We start from the raw sequence: 18,761 nt of genomic DNA on the forward strand, positions 1-18,761 counted from the left end.
CTCAGGACAGAGCCTGGGAGAGATGATTACAGTAGGTTTGCATAGTCACCTGGGTCCCTGGCCCCTGCCCACCTGCTTGGCCTTCCCCGGGCAGCACACCTGGTGTTGCCAACAATCTGGGTGTTGTCCCGGGTCCCCCAGGAGAGAAGCTGATGAAGTATATCTCTTAAAATGCTCTCATTCCTGGAGATTGCAGGAGATCCCTTCTGAGTCAGCTGGATCCAACCCCCCGCCCCCCCCCCCCCCGCATCCCCCGTAAGGTTCATAATGTACAGCCCATGCCAATAGGTAGGAGGGTCACACAGATAAGTGACAGATGTACCACTGTTTGTGGTGTTAAAATGTCCAGGTCAATTAGAGATGATTTGGGGACCAGACAGTCTTCTCACACCAACATTCCAGGATATTCTAGGCCAGGAGACATTCTGGATTACAATTTTATTTTGCTCCTATCATTCAGTTCAAATATAGCTCTTTTGCTTTGGGATTTCTTGACTCATATTCTACTTCTAGAGGAACTTCTCAATTTTTAAACATACGGGAATTTCTAGTTTCCTCTTTATTAGTGATTTCTAGCACATTCTATCACCGAAACATGCTTTGTGTGATTTCCTTCCTCTGAAATCATTTCATTCCTCTGAAATTTCCCTTATGGCCGTAATAAATAGGGTGAATGTTTGTAACCGTATCCTCTGTGCCTGAAGTGAATGTGTCCTCTACAGTGTTATGTCCATGTGGACACATACATGGATCTAGCTGTGGGATTCAGATGGTTTGCTATCAAGATGTCTACCTTATGGATGTTCTATCTGTTTTGACTGAGAGAGGGTTAAACCTTCCTGTCTGCGTGTGCATTTGATTGTTCTTGCAGCTGTGTCGTCCTTTGCTTTCTCTGTTGTTCAGCTATTGCCCATGGCAGATGGGAGTTCAGAAAGGAAGGAGAGAGCACTCAGAAGTGACAGAGAGCTGGGTTGGGAGGGCCCAGAAACCGGAAGGTCGGCCACCTTTCCAGAGAGGACCTGTCGTTGGGATGGCACGTGGTGGTGCACCAGGCGGGAAGTGGCTTTTTAAAAATGAGGTCACAAGGGGTGTCCGTATTGCTCTACCAGGGGTGAGGGCAGCTGATTGGTCGAGAGAGAGTATCAAGGCTCTGGGTTGCTAAGGCAACACCTAGACAGGTGAGGGCTTGGAAGAAGAAGGATCTTCCTCTGCTCCACCTGCTCCTGAGAGTCCACTTAACCTGCTGTTTATGTCCTGCTTATCTAGTGATTTACTGACCTGCTGACCTACTAACCTGTCTGAACCCTCCCCCCACCCCTCTTGTACTTGATCTGATCCTGGTCCTGTCCCTGACCCCCTTCTTCTCCTGACACACCCCTTCCCTAACCCACCCCCTTTTTATACTCCTCTCCCATCCCCAATTACCACCCCTCCCCCCTTTCCCATCCCTCCCCACTCCTCCCTTGCACACCTACACCCCATCCTCCGTCTCCACCTCCCGCCTGGAACCCTAGAGTCCCCTTAAAGGACCAGGACAGGAAGATGCAGAGGCTGTTTTTCTGGCTCCTTGTGCTTGGGTGTCCTGGTTACCCAAACACAAATGTGAGTAAACATGGGACATCGGTGGATTCTTCCTTCCTGTTTGGTTCGTTCACACTGTGGTTAAACAACAGCTTCTGTATGGGGCTTCTGATGGGAACTTCAGAAGAACTTCATTTCTTCCTGAAGACTGAGGACCACAGGGCAGGTTTCTCCACCAGGCTGAAGTGGTTGTGGCCACAGCTGTCCGCATCAAGTTCTGGGTCCTGTCTGTGCTGCTTGGTCCAAAAAGAGCAGTGGTGACAGGATGTAAACCTGATCATAGTAGGTTTATAGTGTCAAGAAGGAAGGATTTGTGAAGATACTAAAAGCTATTGAGCTGATCGACTTAAATAGGTGTTTCTATGATGTGTGAATTATTTCATTAAAGTTGTTTTTAAAAATGTCAAGAACTCTTATTTAATAGGAACTATGGATATTAGACCGGCTCCTGGAAGCCCTGTTAAGATCCTGCTTCAAGCTTTGTAAGCTTAGGGTCCGTCTTATATGTAGTTCGTTTTCCTATCAGCACATTGTTCATATTTGTGAAGTTTGGTAGCCCTGGGAACAGAGGTAACTGGAGCATTGGTGTTGGTACAGAGTGTTAAAAAGTGAAATGTCTTTGGGCTCTGTGCTTCCTGGTTTGTTGACTTCTAGCAACTTCTGAGTCAGCCCTTTGCCTCGGGTCTTGGAGGCTGTCCCCCGGGACTCTGTGTCCAACTGTGTTGACGGGAGCCTCATAAGCCCAGCAGGAACTAAGTGGCTGCATCTCGCTTGGACATTTATGATAGGAAAATCACGAGGGGCGACACGATCCGGAAGTGAATGAATTGTTGTCCTTATTTTAGCTAAGTATGCGCAGAGTGTTGATTTACTCAAAGCAAGGAGGGTTCTGAATGTCCTTAGGATTGTCCAAATATAATGAAACACCTGGTTCCCAGTGTGACTATTTCACTCTATCATTGAAAAGCAAAACTTGTACCCCTAGGAGAGTGAGAGAGGCAGGCAGACAGACGGACAGACAGAGAACACCATAGAGATAAGTAGATTTCTTTAGATTGGCATGTACCAGATCCTTAGAGCGGGGTCTGGAAAGTCCCAGTAGTCAGGAATAACCCTTGCACTGAGGCAGAATCATTCCACACGAATGCCTCCCATCTAAATAGAATCGATTCTGTTTCTTTTGAGACTATGAAGGAGGAAAATTCTTGATCGTCTTGATGAGAAATTTCCCCCTGTACCTAGGCTGCCTCTCACAGATTGGTTCAGCTCTCTCCCTACCTCATCTCTGAATTCTTCCATCAACTAACTTGTCTTGCATTGCCCACCTCCACCTACTCGTGGCCGTTGACCGTGAGAACCTAGTGTTCCTGGCCTCATTGGATCTAATCTAGTTCAGCGTCACCTACCGATATCAGCTGCCAGACAGCTGCCAGAGGCACCACACAGCCGAAGATGTTTTACCTTCGTGACAAGATGGCCTCTGTCTTTGGTGCATTTGAGCCCCATGACCAACCATTGTGCTGACAGCTACTGCTTTCTTTCAGACAGTGGCTAGTCAAAGACGGTGAGTGTGTATTTCCCACCATTACACATTTTTGTGATCTCATCTCTGAGAGCTGAAGATGAAAATGTTATAGATTTCAGAGGCTACTTTCTAGACAGGTTTCTTTGCACACAATTAAGCTTGGTATGTGAATTAGTATGAATTGCATTGCGAGTGTTTTGCTCCTAAAATGCTTCTAAGTCCAGTTTTTGTAGCATGAGATGCATACTATTGTTTTGGTTGACCATACCCAGGAATTTTGTATTATTTGAGAGATCCATTTTCAGAGTTGCTATTGATTGATTTTGGCACAATACCATGAAAGAGAAACATGAATTCCTTTCATTGGGGTATTTGAAGATGCGTGTTCAGGTAACTTAAAATCCCACAGATATTATCAAAATATACATGATCACCTGATTATGCAAATCTTTATGTACCTCAGAAATCTGACATTTTGAGCTGTGATTCAGAATCAAAGTGAACATTGAAAGAAAACATCAAAAAGTGAACCATAATGTGTAATTTATTTTCTTGGAAAAATAATCCCATATTATTATAATAGCAGTTGCCCGTCTCTCTCAGATATATCCATATCTGTCCACATGTTTCTCTAGAACAATCTCATTTGTATCTCTAGTACATTTTGTGTTTTTATTTCCTTCTGTTCTTCCAAGAATTTGGGGCACAGTTTGGAGATATTCCAAAGGATTTTATCCAGGTACTTCGTGAATGTACACCAGAAGTCATTGACTTCGTACCTACTATAAATTTGCATTTTCTTAATTTTTCTATTTTACATTGGCTTACAAATTCTTACTATTAAAACACAGTTGTAGTATGTTGGTCAGCAAAATGAAATTTCTCAGTGTTGCCGTTTACATCTTTCCTACAGCTTCAGGGTCGTGTAATTTGTATAGGGTAACAACACCTTTATAAAGAATACAGTTCATTGATATTTGACATATGTAAGCAGCAATGAAACCATGACCACAAGATAGCAAACGCAGTCATCACCCCCACAAGTTTGTTCCTGCTCTTTTGTAAGCCATCTGTCCTCTTGATCCTGTGTGAGGAGACATTTGTGAGGTGTGCTTATAACCTCCTGGAGGCTGGTAAAGGGTTTATAAAGATGATTCTTTGCGACAGATAGATTGTAAACATCTTTAAGATTCCCCATCATCTCTGATATTATTTCAGCCTGTCCATATTTTGCCTGACCATTTCCCTCCTGGCTCTGATGTGTTTGAAATTCTTTGGAAACATTATTACTGCCTCTATGGGAACTTGTGCTTGTCTAATTTACCCCTGGAGAACTGTTTTTGTTGTGAGTATACTGAAGTATACTTATAGATAGACTTGTAATCATGAGTCAGCAGAAAATTTTAAAGTCACTGGACCTTTTATATGCACTCAGTATTACAGATATCCCTCTAATATATTCAATTTTCATTATCATTTAGATCAAAATACGTTAAAATTTCTGTAGAAATGTCTTCTTTGCCCTATATGGACTTTTTTTTAAAATTCAACTGTAATTAACATACAGTGTAATATCAGTTTACTCGCAAGCACACGGCACCTGCTAATCACCATGGTGTGCGGTGATCAGCAGGGCAGCTGTCAGTCCCCAGGAAGTGGCTGATTCCTGATTGCAAGACATGGATGAGGGTTCAGCAGTGTCTCTGGTAGAACAGCGAGGAAACCCTGCATTAATCCACACGTTGTGGACTGTTCCCACCTACTCGCTATCTCACAGCACCAATCCAGGTGGGCACTGAGGAAGACTAACGGTGGTAGTTTTGGAGTGAGTCTTCTGAGGTCCCATATTCCTCCCAGTGTATTGAGACAGAGCACAAGTGAGGGAGGGGGAGACAGAGAGGGAGACGCAGAATCCAAAGCAGGCTCCAGGCTCTGATCTGTCAGCGCAGACCCGAATGAGAGGCTCAAACTCACAACCCATGAGATCGTGACCTGAGCCGAAGTCAGACGCTTAACCGACTGAGCCACCTGGGTGCCCCTCCTCCCACTGTTTCCTTAGTGACACATGGGTAGGACAGAGGTCAGTGACATGATACTGTTCCTCCCTCACCTCCAAGGAGGATTTGGTTGTAAGCATCTGGCTCTTTCCGGGTCCTCAAAGCCCATGCATTCTGCCACAGAGCCCCTGACGCCTGCAGGGCCCTTCTTCCTCCCAGGTTGCGGAGGCAACCAGCCCTCCAGCAACATTGGGGTCATGGCTGGGCCACCAAGGGGTCAAGGCCTGGCTGTCCACACGCTTCCCAGGAGTGGCTTGGAACAGCAATGCTGCAGTAAAGGTCAGCATGAGCAGCTTCTGTAAACAGGATTCTCATCCACTTCAATCAGGGCCTGCGCTAAAACATGACAGGAGAGAGGGGGACACAGGACACGTGGTGCCCTGCTTCCTGGACAGGGCTGCACAGAGCAGAAAGCTGAGGGCCTGTGGAGAGGCAGAGAAAGAGACAGGCAAGGAGAGAGGCACTGAGTCCGCGATGGGAGAATTGGGCATGTCTGAGAGAGTGAGACGAAGAAACAGAGGGAGACAGGAATAGAGAGAAGTGGAGACAAAGAGGAGGCAAGGAGGAGAGGATGGAGCTGGTCACGGTGTGTGGAGAGGTTGATGGGCCCATGCAGGCGGGGGCTCTGTGAACACTAAGAAGTGTTGGGGGCAGAAAGGGTAGGAAACCTGGGCATGACAGTTCCATGAGTACAAGGCTCCGACCTCACTGCGGCAAGCTCTGTAGAGGCCATTGCCGCTGGGAAGATGGGTCCCCCCTCATTTTGCCCGGCATGTTGGGACCCAGTCTCAGGATCGGTCATGGAGAGAGATGGCTTGAGGCAGAGTGTGCAGCTCATCAGCAGGTGAGCAGAGTGTGCCCCATGGGGAGGAAACTATGATCTGTCTCTCCCCGCCCTCCCCCAGGCCCTGCTCCATTCCCCCTGCTTAAGCATGACCTTCCTTATGTTCCAAAACCAGGAGTCAGGCATTGTGCTGCCCCCAGAGCCGGCAGCCTGGAACTTGCAATGATGGGTTATTGCACTCAACCAAAAGTATTTTAGAATAAGGTCTGTATTCTCCTTCTGGAACTAGTTATGTGCAACATGATGGTGCATTGCTATTCTTACATCTACTGCCGATCTCTGGATTCTGGATTTTAAGTGAGGAGTTTAAAATGCCACAGCCTTCTCTTACATGAAAGAAGAAACCTATGTCTTCACCCAGCCTTCCTCTGATTGTGAAGACATGGCAATTATTATTCGAAGGCTCAGTTGTCTACCTATGAGTTTTAGGGAAATTATTTCATCCATCTACATCCTTAAGGCACTTTTCATTGAAAATATTACCCATATACAGGCAGGAAATTTATAACAGATGTGTAGCTCCCTCTAGATGTGCATTCTGACCTTGTCACATTTGTGTCCTCACAGACATTATTGACAACTTGAAAAATAAGCTCTCAACACCAAGATGGTGACATTAGAGAATGTGGTATAAATGGAATTTCACATGTTCTCAATTAGAAATAATTTTTAATAGTGAAGGAGAAATTAAAAATATTCTCATTTTGAATTGAATATAATAGACGCATTATGTTGTATTAGTTTCAGGAAGATATCCTAGTGATTGCGTGTGTATACATTATGCTCTCCAAAGCATGCAACACTTTCTTACAGGATTGACTGTATTCTATGGGCTGTGCCTTATATCCCAATGACTTATTCATTCCATAGCTGGAAGCCTGTATCTCTTTCTCAGAGCTGTCAACTTTTTTATTTAACCCAAGTATTATGGTGCTAAACACCATAACCTGTAGGTCAGCAGGTGTCAATTTGCAGTCTGTATTTCTGCGAATGCTGCTTAAAGCATTACACATGATATCACTACGTCAATAATTTCGGTTTCATTCTTCACTCAGTAAAAAGGAGAAGGAAAAGGTTTCTTTGTGTCCCAAGCAAGCCCTTCGCTAAGACCCTTCTGGATCAGGAGAACAGGCTTCACTGGACCAGCTGCACTCTCAGTACTTCCAGCTGAGCAGCCATGGCCTTGAGCATTGCAGGAATTCCCACGGCGGCCGGCAGAGGGCGCGCACGTACCACGCCCAGGGAGAGGCCGGGCCTCTGCGTGGGAAGTGCTGGCCTGAGAAGGCGCCCACTAGGCTTTTCTGATCCAGGGCGCCTCCGGGCTGGGAAGGCTTCCTTGCTTCTGAGGACCCAGTGCCTCTGAGTGTGGGCAAAGAGCCAGAGCTGCGTTTCCAGCAGGTTCCGCCCCCGGGCCTGGGGGAGACCCTGGAGGCTTCGCAGCCCCTTGGCGTCTCCTAGGTGGTGGGGCTGAGTCCCGAGGCGGGGGAGGCAGGGCCTGGGCGGCTTCCCCGGAAGCGCGGGTGGTCGGTTGGCGGCACAGTCCCTCGCTTTTTCTGGGCTGTTCCGTGGTTTGTTCCTCATTTCCCCTGCCGGTATTTCCCTGGAGGATCCGTGGATTCATGGGGTCCCGTGACGCCACGTCAGAGAGGCTGGGCTTGGTTTGTTCCAGGTCAGGCTTGTTTCGGGGGAGAAATCCTGACACAAATTCGGAGGAACAGGAGCCGCATTCAGTTGGGAAGTGAAGACGCCAAATGTTGACTCTCAGGACCTTCTAAAAGAATGAGCTGGGACCCAGCTCATTTTCATAATTTGAAAATATTAGCCAAGGTGCTTACAGTAAAGTCGTAACAGATGTGTAGCTCCCTGTTAGTTGCATGCGACCTTGTCACAAGTGTCCATCAAAGATATTATTAGTGACTTTTCAGAGAAGCTGTCAACATCCAGATGGTGATGTTAGAGAATGTGGGATAAATGGAATATCACAGAGTCTAAATTAGGCATGATTTGAAAAAAAAATTTCATGTTTATTTTTTCTTTTTTTCAGAGAGCGGGAGCTGGGGAGGGGGTAGAGAGAGGGAGACACCGAATCTGAGGCAGACTCCAGGCTCTGAGCTGTCAGTGCAGAGTCTAAGGTGGGGTCAAATTCATGGACTGTAAGATCATGATCGGAGTCGAGGTCGGACGCTTAACTGACTAAGCCACCCAGGCACCCCAGGAATGATTTTTTTAATGGCAAAGAAGGAGAAATTAAAAATAGTGTAAAGGATGTCGATTCTTTATTGAAATATTGTTCACACATTTGTTGTATTAGTTTTAGGCATAAAGTGTAGTCATTCCATATGTCTATAAATTATGTTGTACTTAACCACAAGTGTGGCTATCATGTGAAAGCATGCAACATTATTATTACAAGATTGACTCTATTCCATTGGCTGTACCTTGTAGCCCTAGGACTTATTCATTCCAGAGCTGGAAGCTGGTATCTGTCTCTCAAAGGTGTCAATTCTTTATCTAACCTAAGTATTTTGGAGGTAAACACAATTACCTCTTGTTCAGCATGTGTAAATAGGTGGGCTGTTTTTCTGTGAACATTGCTGAAAGTGTTGCAAATGATGTCATTGCATAAATAAATGTGGTTTCATGCTACACTCACAAGAAAGGAGAAGGAAAAGATTTCTTAGTGTCCCAGGCCCTGTCACTCAGACCCCTCCCAATGTGGAGAACAGGCTTATTTGCGCAGAACACCTTCAGTCCCTCAGCTGAGGGCCTGAACATTGGCCTTCAACATTGCAGGAATTCCCATGGTGGCCAGCAGGCAGAGCTCCAGCACCACAAACCAGGAGGGGCCGGTTCCTCTGGGTGTGCAGTGATGGCCGGCAGAGGGCGCCCCATCGGCTTTTCTGACCCAGGGCACCTCAGAGCAGGAAGGGCTTCTGTCGCCCCCAGAGGACTCAGGGCCTCTGCCCTTGCCTGAGGACAGAGACCAGAGCTGCGTTTCCAGCAGGTTCTGCCGCCCTCCCCAGGGGAGACCTTGGGAGCCTTGCAGCAACTTGGTGTCTCCTGAGTCGCCAGAGAGAAGCTGCCTTGTTGCACTGAGTGTTGAGGAGAGGGCCCTGGGTGGCTTCCCTGGGCACTGGCCAGTCGGTCAGCAGCACAGGCCCTTGCATTTTGTGGGCTGTTCCCGTGTTTCATTACTCACTTTCCCAGACAGTATTTGAAGATGTATTTTGCTAAAGGACCCGTGGATCGAGGGGTCTCACGACATCACATCATGGATGCCGTGGATGGTTTGTTCCAGATTCAGGCTTGTTTCCGGGGAGAAATCCTAACAGAAACTCAGAAGACCAGGAGCTGCATTCAGTTAGGGTGTGAATACATGAAATATTCGTCTCAGGGCCTTCTAGAAGAATGAGCTGGGACCCCTCGTGAGTCCCCAAAGGGCAGATCCCTCACTCACCTGTGCTGGTGCAGGCTGGGGCCGGGAAGCAGCAGCAGCAGCATCCAGAGGCAGCAGGGGCAGCAGATCCCTGGGATGGTGGATGGAGCAGTGAGCCATGGTCTTGCAAGCAAGGGGAATCACCACGCTGGGCTGCCCTCGACCCTTAACCCCTGCCCCAGCCACCTCACTAGCTCTTGCCCCAGCATCACCCTCCAGCAGGGCATGGGCAAGCCAGGCAGGGATGGGCACCTGGGGCCACAGGAGTGTCTCCCATGACCTCTGTGTCCTAGCAGTTGAATGGGCATAAGGAGTCACCCAGGGCCCCTGGAACAAGGAGGGAGAATCCAGCCCATCTTCTCTGATGGGACTTGGGGAGAATTATGGAGGGACAGCATTTAGGGCCAGTTCATTGTCAGGATAAAAGCACAACACGAGGTCACCTTGGAGGCCGAGGTCAGTGTTTTCTTACGCAGGCCACATTCGGAGCACTCACCCAGGGATTTGGAGGAAGGAGAATAACTGATATTAATGTAAAAGAACAGAAATGCTGGACCGTGGGCACTCCTGATGCTCTTACAAAACAATGCCCATCCCTCCGTCCTCATCCTCTCCATAGTGGGGAAACTGAGGCAGTCAGGGATTTGGTCAAGATCACAGAGTGGTTTCTGGGTGTTTTGCTGATTACATGTGACCAAACTCCTTTTTCCAAAGTTCACTTCTTTAATCTTGCCAGTGATGTTTTTGGGCAACTCTGGGACAAATTTCACCTGGTTGAGGATGAAGCAAACCCATCCCGAATGAGTCCTGTTGTCATTTCCTACCAATGACCCGTGCGTCGCCTTTGTCCCTGCCCAGTCCCCCAGACAGGTTGGTACCATGTGGTGGCCTCACTAGGCTCCACAAAGGATGTCACATTGTCCCGTGACCCGGTAAGCTGGATGCAGCCCTGTGACGTGCTCTGACCAGTGAAACGTGAGTGGGAGCGAAGAGTGCCACCTTGAACACAACAGTTGGGAACAGCTGTGTCTGGCCACCTCTCTGTCCATCTCTTATGGCACCTGGTAGTTACCTATGGTGGGTGCTCTTTTATCCTGGTCCCAGGAGGACCATGGTGGACATGTGGCTTGAGCAAGGAAAAGATTTCCGTTATTACAAGCCATTAAGACTTCGGGGCCATTTGTTACGCACAATAGCATCTAGCCCATCCTAACTGGGATGCATCCTCCGTTCTCCTCTCTATGAGGCAGGCAGCACAGCCTAACATTGGAAGCATGATGTCTGTTGTCAGATACACGTGAATTTGAGTTCCAGCTCCATCCTTTTATTAACCCCTACCGCAGGCAATTACTTGGAGTCTGGGAGCCTCCATTTCTGCTCCGTAAGATGGATGGTTACATGATCTGAGGTTTGAAGGGGATTAAATGAAATGTAAATCTTTGAGTCCAGGGCCTGGCACGCACAGTGAATGCTCAGTCAATAGTAGCTGTATAGCTTTATGTCCTGATTGTCACATTCAGAAAAGCTGCAACTGGTTACAAAAGAAAAGAAGAAAGTGTTAATCCCTGTGGCCTATGTTTCCTTTCAAACTGTTTTTCAGCAAATAGGATAATATGTATATTCATTCATACCCTGCTTTTTTCCCTTGGTAAGAAGTTGTTGTGATATTTTTATGTGACAAATAAAAGACCTGCATCTTCTTTTTAAATTATAGCACATTAGCTATCTTGACTTCCCTATTGCTGGACATTTCCATAGGTTGCCCATGGCACTGTAAACAAATGAAGCAGAATGAAAACTATCAGAATGCATTGTTTGCTAGAATAAATATTTGTTAACTTTTCTTTGCTCTGTATCTATGTACTAGGTTGCAATGTAGAATGTATTTCTTATTACAAATAATGTTTTAAAAGGTATGGAGTTGTTGATTTGAATTTTTTTCAAATTTTGAAACATTACACGTAATCTTTTTTTTTTTTAATTTCAGGAATAGAACTTAGTGATTCATCACTTACATATAGCACCTAGTGCTCATCCCAACAAGTGTCCTCCTTAATCCCCTTCACTCATTTAGCCCATCTTCTCACTCAACACCCAACCTGCAACCCTCCTTTTTTCCGTCTGTATTTAAGAGCTTCTTACAGTTTGTCTCCCTCTCTGTTTTAATATTATTTTTCTTTCCTTCCCTTCTGTTCATCTGTTTTGTTTCATAAATTCTGCATATGACTGAAATCATGTGATATTTGTCTTTGTCTTCTTTGACTTAGCATAATACACTGTACTTCCAACCACTGTGTTGCAAGTGGCAAGATTTCATTCTTTCTGATCACGGAATAATATTCCATTGTGTATATATACCACATCTTCTTTATCCATTCATCAGTCGGTGGATATTTGGGATCTTTTCATACTTTGCCTATTGTTGATAATGCAGCTATGAACATTGAGGTGTTGGTGACCCTTTGAATCAGCAGTCCTGTTGCCTTTGGATAAATACCTAGTAGTACAATTGCTGCGTCATAGGGTGGTTCTGTTTTTAATTTATTTTTTTTAGGATCCTTCATACTGTTTTCCAGAGTGGGTGCACCAGTTTGCATTTCCACCTGCAATGCAAAAGGGTTCCTTTTCTATGCATGCTCACCAACATCATTTGTTGCCTGAGTTGTTAATTTTAGCCATTCTGACAGGTGTGAGGTGGTATCTCCTTGTGGTTTGGATTTGTATTTCTCTGATGATGAGTAATGTTGAGCATCTTTTCTTCTTTCTGTTAGCCATCTGGATATCTTCTTTACAAAAGCGTCTATTCCTGTCTTTTGCCCATGTCTTCATTGCATTATTTGTTTGTTAGGTGTTGCACTTTATAAGTTTTTATAGGTGTTGGATACTCACCTTTTTATGTGATATGTCTTTTGTAAGTATCTTTTACCATTCTGTCAGTTGCCTTTTAGTTTTGCTGATTGTTTGTTTCCCTCGCCGTTCAAAAGTGTTTACCTTGATGATGTCCCAATAGTTCGTTTTTGCTTTTGTTTCCCTTGCCTCCAGAGACGTGTTGAGTAAGAAGTTGCTGCGGCCAAGATCAAAGAGGGTTTTGCCTGCTTTCCCCTTGAGGATTTTGATGGCTTCCTGTCTTACATTAGGTCTTTCATGCATTTTGAGGTGATTTTTGTGTACGGTGTAAGAAAGTGGTGCAGGTTCATTCTTCTGCATGTCACTGTCCAGTTTTCCCAGCACCACTTGCTGAAGAGACTGTCTTCATTCCATTGGATATTCTTTCCTGCTTTGTCAAAGATTAGTTGGCCATACGTCTGTGGGTCCCTTTCTGAGTTCTCTAATCTGTTCCATTCTCTATTCTGTTCTTGGGCCAGTACCATAGTGTCTTGATGATTACAGCTTTGTAATGCAGCTAGAAATCCAGAATTGTGATGCCTCTAGCTTTGGTTTTCTTTTTCAAGATTTCTTTGGCTATTTAGAGTCTTTTCTGGTTCCATACAAATTTTATGATTGTTTGTTCCAGCTCTGTGAAGAATGCTGGTGTCATTTTGATAAGGATTGCACTGAACGTGTAGATTGCTTTGAGTATTATTGACATTTTAACAACTGTTAAATTGTTCTTGCACTCCATGGGATGGTTTTCCATTTTCTTGTGTCTTTTCAGTTTCTTTCCTAAGTTTTCTGTAGTTTTCAGTGTATCCATTTTTCACCCCTTTGGTTAGGTTTATCCCTAGGTATTTTATCTTTTTTGGTGCAAGTTTAAGTGGGATCAATTCCTTGATTTCGCTTTCTGCTGCTTCATTGTTGGTGTATAGCAATGCAACTGATTTCTGTACGTTGATTTTATATCCTTCAACCTTGCTGACTTCATGTATAAGTTCTAACAGTTTTTTGATGGGGCCTTTTGGGTTTTCCACATAGATTACCATGGTGTCTACAAAGAGTGAAATTTTGACTTCCTCCTTGCCGATTTGGATGCCTTTAATTTTTTTCGTTGCCTGACTGCTGAGGCTAGGAATTCCAACCCTCTGTAATAACAGTGATGAGAATGGACATCCTTGTGGAGTTCATGACTTTAGGGGAGAAAGCTCTCATTTTTTCCCCATTGAAGATATTAGCAGTGTGACCTTTATGATCTTGAGGTATGATCCTTCTATCCCTGCTTTCTTGAAAGTTTTTATTTAAAAAGGGTGCCATATTTTGTCACATGCTTTCAGGAACCTCTATTGAGAGGACCATGTGGTTCTTATCCTTTCTTTTATTAATGTCAGATATCACATTGATTAATTTGTGGATATTGAACCAGTCTTGCATCCCAGGATCAATCCCACTTGATTGTGGGGAATAATTATTTTAATGTGTTTTTGGATCTGGTTGGCTAGTATCTTGTTGAGAACTGTTGCAACCATGTTCATCAGGGAAACTGATTTGTAGTTGTCCTTTTAAGTGGGGTCTTTGTCCCGTTTTGGAATCAAGGTAATGCTGGCCTTGTAGAATTCGTTTGAAAGTTTTCCTTCCATTTCTATTTTTTGGAACACCTTCAAAGGAATAGGCGGTAACTCTTCTTTAAATGTTGGGTAGAATTCCTCTGGAAAGCCATCTGGCCCTGGACTCTTTGTTGGGAGATTTTTGATTAGAGATTCAATTTCTTTCCTGGTGATGGGTCTGTTCAGGTTTTCTCTTTCTTCCTGTTTCAGTTTTGGTAGTTTTATGTTTCTAGGAATTTTTCCATTTCTTCCAGATTGCCCAATTTGTTGGCATATAATTGCTCACAGTATTCTCCTCTTATTGTTTGTATTTATGTGGTGTTTGTTGTGATATCTCCTCTTTCATTCATGATTTTATTTATTTGGGTCCTTTCCCTTTTCTTTTTGATCAGTCTGGCTAGGGGTGTATCTATTTTGTTAATTCTTTCAAAGGACCCTCTTCTGGATTAGTGGATCGGTACTACTTTTTTGAAAATTTCAATATCATTGATTTCTGCCCTAATATTTATTATTTCCCTTCTTCAGCTGGTTTTGGGCTTTATTTGCTCTTCTTTCTCCAGCTCCTTTAGGTGTAAGGTTGCATTGTGTATTTGAGACTGTTCTTCCTTCTTTAAGAAGGCCTGGATTGCTACATACTTGCTCTTATGACTGCCTTTCTTGCATTCCAGAGGTTTGGGGCTGTCATGTTTTCATTTTCATTGGCTTCCATGTACTTTTATATTTCCTCTTTATTTTCATGGTTAACCCGTTCATTCTATAGTAGGATGTTCTTTAATCTCCAGGTATCCATGGTCTTTCCAAATTTTTTCGTGTGGTTTCACAGATTTCTTGTCCAGTCCCCTGCAAGTGTTTTCACTTTCTCTCTCTTTCTCTCCAGCTACGTTCAGCGGAGTGCTTCTCTTGCACCATCCCTGTGGGCTGCACTCTCCCCCTTTCCTTTTCTCTGTCCTCTCTCTCCACAAAGAGCTCCCCCCCTCCCCGGCTTTTCTCTCCAGCAGTTCACTTATCCACACCACATACCTGCCATGTTCTGTGGCTCAAGTGATGCAGATTATTGTCTTAATGTTCAAATCTCTTTGCTAGCTGTTCAGAATGATTTGGTGCTGATCTAACTGCATTTCCAGGATGAGACAAGCTCAGGGTCTCCATCTAGAGACCACATTTATAGCGATCAAACTCAATTTTTGGCTTACCTGAGGGTGGATGTGGCACCATCCCATTGTTCTAATAAGTATTTCTCCCACTTACTGGTGAGGATGAGTGTTCCTTGTTTTCAATATGCTTCCTGATCCTTCATATTTTTATCAGCTATTTATTGGTTGTCTCCCAGAAGGAATACTTAGGTATGAATCAGGAGATGTGACCTTCCACTCAGACTGAGAAGTAACAAGACAGTTCATAAATCTTGTGTAAGGGAGTACTCTGGATGCAGGATTAGAAATTGCTGTCCAGCTTCCCTGTCTCTCCTTTTACACCACCCAAGTTACATTAACACGTCTCACACATCATCTCATCTTCCAAAATAGACATTTTCTTTATTTCAGCATCTTGTGTTTAGTGCCCATTCAGTGAATCAACTCCTTGAAATGTAACCACCCGTCATAGCTCTTATCTGATACCAAGAGATTGGTCTTCAAGGGGGCATAGTTGGACACAACAAGGTCCACAAGTGGGACCATAGCCTCATTGACTACCATGCACTGGGACTTAGGTGTGTATGATTGATAGAAAATGTCCTTGACAGTCAGCTGAAGGGTTCCAGGCATAAAGGTGATTCCTGAAAATGGCAATCAAGAAGACTTCAATCATATCTTTAAAGTAGATACCATTACCATAACCATCCTGGCAGGCACATGAGATCTCTTTCAATACTAGCCTTCTAGGCTATCACCTCTCCATTGGGCCAGCACCCAAATAGCAGCTTTGGTGGAAATGGACTCTGAGCCCTCGTAGCATTGTTGCCATTACCTTTTCCTCTCAAGCGGTCAATAATTTACATGGGTAGGTGTCAGATTAATTGCTATTTGAAAGACAGCCTGATTTTGAAACTGTGTGATGCAAGGGGGTTGTGGAAACTTCCTCTATGTTGGTGCCTCTAGTGTGAAAATAGCCACTGCTGTGGATTGCTGGATTTGCACTGGACACAAACATTCCTTCCTCTTTTCTTCTGGCTGTTCGATAGTGTTTCTTCCATCCATTTATCACATATTTGGGGACTATTATGTGACTGACACATGCAGGGTACATCTGTCTGCCGCAGGCTGCTCTATGATTATGTCAAGCAGAGGCTTCCCTTGATTTCACAAGCTTGGAGAATTAGAATATTTCTGGGAACAACTGATGATGACAATGTCTGTCTTGTACTAAAGGTTACATACCCTATTACAGGCCTCTTGGTTTTGGAAAAGCACCTGGTGTACCAGTGTGGGCCTTGGCCACACCTCCCACCTTTGTCTTTTGTGTCTCAGATGGAAATATCTTAAGGACAATAATAAAAAGTCCCTGTTCAAAACTGATGGTTGCCAGAGCACAAGACACAACGAGTGTTGGCAAAGGTGTAGAGAGAGAAGAACCCTCTTGCATTGTTGGTGGAAATGCAAACTGCTGCAGCCATTCTTGAAAACAGTATGGAGGGTCCTCAAATAGTTAAAATAGGAGCGCCTGGGTGGCTCATTCAGTTAAGCATTCAACTCTTGATTTCAGCTAAGGTCTTTATCTCATGGTTCATGAGATTGAGCCCTGCCTCAGGTTCCACACTGACAGCATTGACCCTGCTTGGGATTCTCTCTCTCGCCCCTCTCTCTCTGCCCCTGCCCCCGATCACATACACACACTCATTCTCAAATGAACATTCTTAAAATGTTAACAATAGAACTGCCCTACAATTCAGCAATTGCAGTACTAGGTACTCACCCAAAGAATACAAAAATACCAACTCAAAAGGATACATGCACCCCGATGTTTATAGCAGCATTGCCTCAACAGCCAAAGTATAGAAGGAGCCCAAATGGCCATTGAACAATGAATGGATAATGAAGAATCAGTGTATATGTATATAATGGAGTATTACTCAGACTACAGAAAAAATGACATCTTGCCATTTGCAAAGACATGGATGGAAGTAGTTTATGAACTAGTTCCTAAGTGAAATAAGTAAAATCAGTCAGTCAGAGAAAGACAAACATATGATTTCACTCACATGTGGAATATAAGAAACAAAACAGATGAATGAAGGGAAGGTAAGGAAAAATAAGATAAAAACAGCGAGGGAGGCAAAGCCTGAGAGACTTCTAACTATAGAGAACAAACTGAGTATTGGTGGATGGGAAGTGGTTGGGGGGATGGGCTAAATGGCTAATGGGCATTAAGGAGCCCACTTGTGATAACCGCCGGCTGTTATGTGTAAGTGATGAATCACTAAATTCTACTCCTGCAACCAGTACTACACTACATGTTTACTAAGTTGGATTTAAATAAAATCTTGGAAGGAGGGGTGCCTGGGTGGCTCAATCGGTTGAGCGTCCGACTTTGGCTCAGGTCACAAACTCGCAGTCTGTGAGTTCGAGCCCCGCATCATGCTCTGTGTTGACAGCTGGGAGCCTGGAGCCTGCTTGGGATTCTGTGTCTCCTTCTCTCTCTGCTGCTCCCCTGCTCATGCTCGCTCTCTCTCTCTCTCTCTCTCTCTCTCTCTCAAAGATAAATAAACATTAAACAAATTTTAAATAAAATCCTGGAAGGAAAAAAATCAACTTTGGCAAAGATGTAGTGAAATCAGAACTTTCAAACACTGCTTGTGGAAGTGTGAATTGGTACAGCTACTCTGGAAAACAATTTGGCAATTTCTTAATAAGTTAAAAATGGAGTTGCCATATGGCACAGCAATTTCATTCCAAGGTATAAACCCAAGAGAATTGAAGACATATATTCCCACAAAAACTTCTACATAAATGTTCATAGGAGCACTATTCACAATTCCTGAAATGTGGAAACAACCCAATTGTTCATCAACTGATGACCAGATACATCAAAGGTGGTAAAACCGTACAAGGGGATATTGTCTAGTCATCAAAAGCCATGCAGTACTGTCACATGTGTAGATGAACTTCAAGAACATTGTGCTAAGTGAAAGAAGCAAAAGTCCATGTCTTGTATAATTCCATTTATATGAAATCTCCAGAACAGGCAGATCCAAGAGACATAAGTAGATTAGTGGTCGCCAGGGAATTGGCGTGGGAGGAATTGAGATATGGGCTTTCTTCTCAGAATGATAATAATATTTTAGACTTAGTGGTAATAGTTGTGCAACATCAGGACTATAATAAAAGCCACTGGACTGTCCATTTTCAAATGGTCAGAATGACGGCTTTTAAGTGTTGTCAATTTCACCTTTTTTTTTTTTACATTTTTTCATTTTTTAGTATGTTTTAAATGTGAAATTTATTGTCAAATTGGTTTCCATACAACACCCAGTGCTCATCCCAACAGGTGCCCTCCTCAATGCCCATCGCCCACTTTCCCCTCCCTCCCACCCCCCATTGACCCTCAGTGTTTTCTCAGTTTTTAAGAGTCTCTTATGGTTTGGCTCCTCCTTCTCTAACATTTTTTAAAAAAAATAAAAAAATTGAAAGCTTCAAAAAATAAAAATAAAAATAACCAAAAAGGAGCATTTCAAACATAAAGAACAAGAAAAACATGTCCCTGGTTTCCATAAGATTAAAGTCATACAGCCTTGCAGATACTAAAACATGAGATAAAGTCTGTAACTTTCTGGAATGTCATTGGCTATGATGATTTATGATGCATCGTGTGAAAAAAACATATGTAATCCTGCACTGACTGT

At 44.1% G+C, this 18,761-nt stretch overlaps 1 protein-coding gene and 1 pseudogene across 2 annotated transcripts in view; one reads left to right on the top strand and one right to left on the bottom strand.

Annotated features, from left to right (window-relative positions):
• LOC147571030 (transport and Golgi organization protein 1 homolog) overlaps window positions 1-18,761 on the bottom strand; it is a 494,441-nt gene that overhangs the window by 123,755 nt on the left and 351,925 nt on the right. The window lies entirely within an intron of this gene.
• LOC147571032 (protein shisa-6-like) overlaps window positions 1-18,761 on the top strand; it is a 51,268-nt pseudogene that overhangs the window by 10,008 nt on the left and 22,499 nt on the right. The gene's annotated exons all lie outside the window — the stretch shown is intronic.

The sequence above is a fragment of the Puma concolor genome, unplaced genomic scaffold (assembly GCF_028749965.1).
Source record: "Puma concolor isolate L17-30 unplaced genomic scaffold, mPumCon1.1.hap2 unalloc_scaffold_7, whole genome shotgun sequence".
NCBI classification, from domain to species: Eukaryota; Metazoa; Chordata; class Mammalia; order Carnivora; family Felidae; genus Puma; species Puma concolor.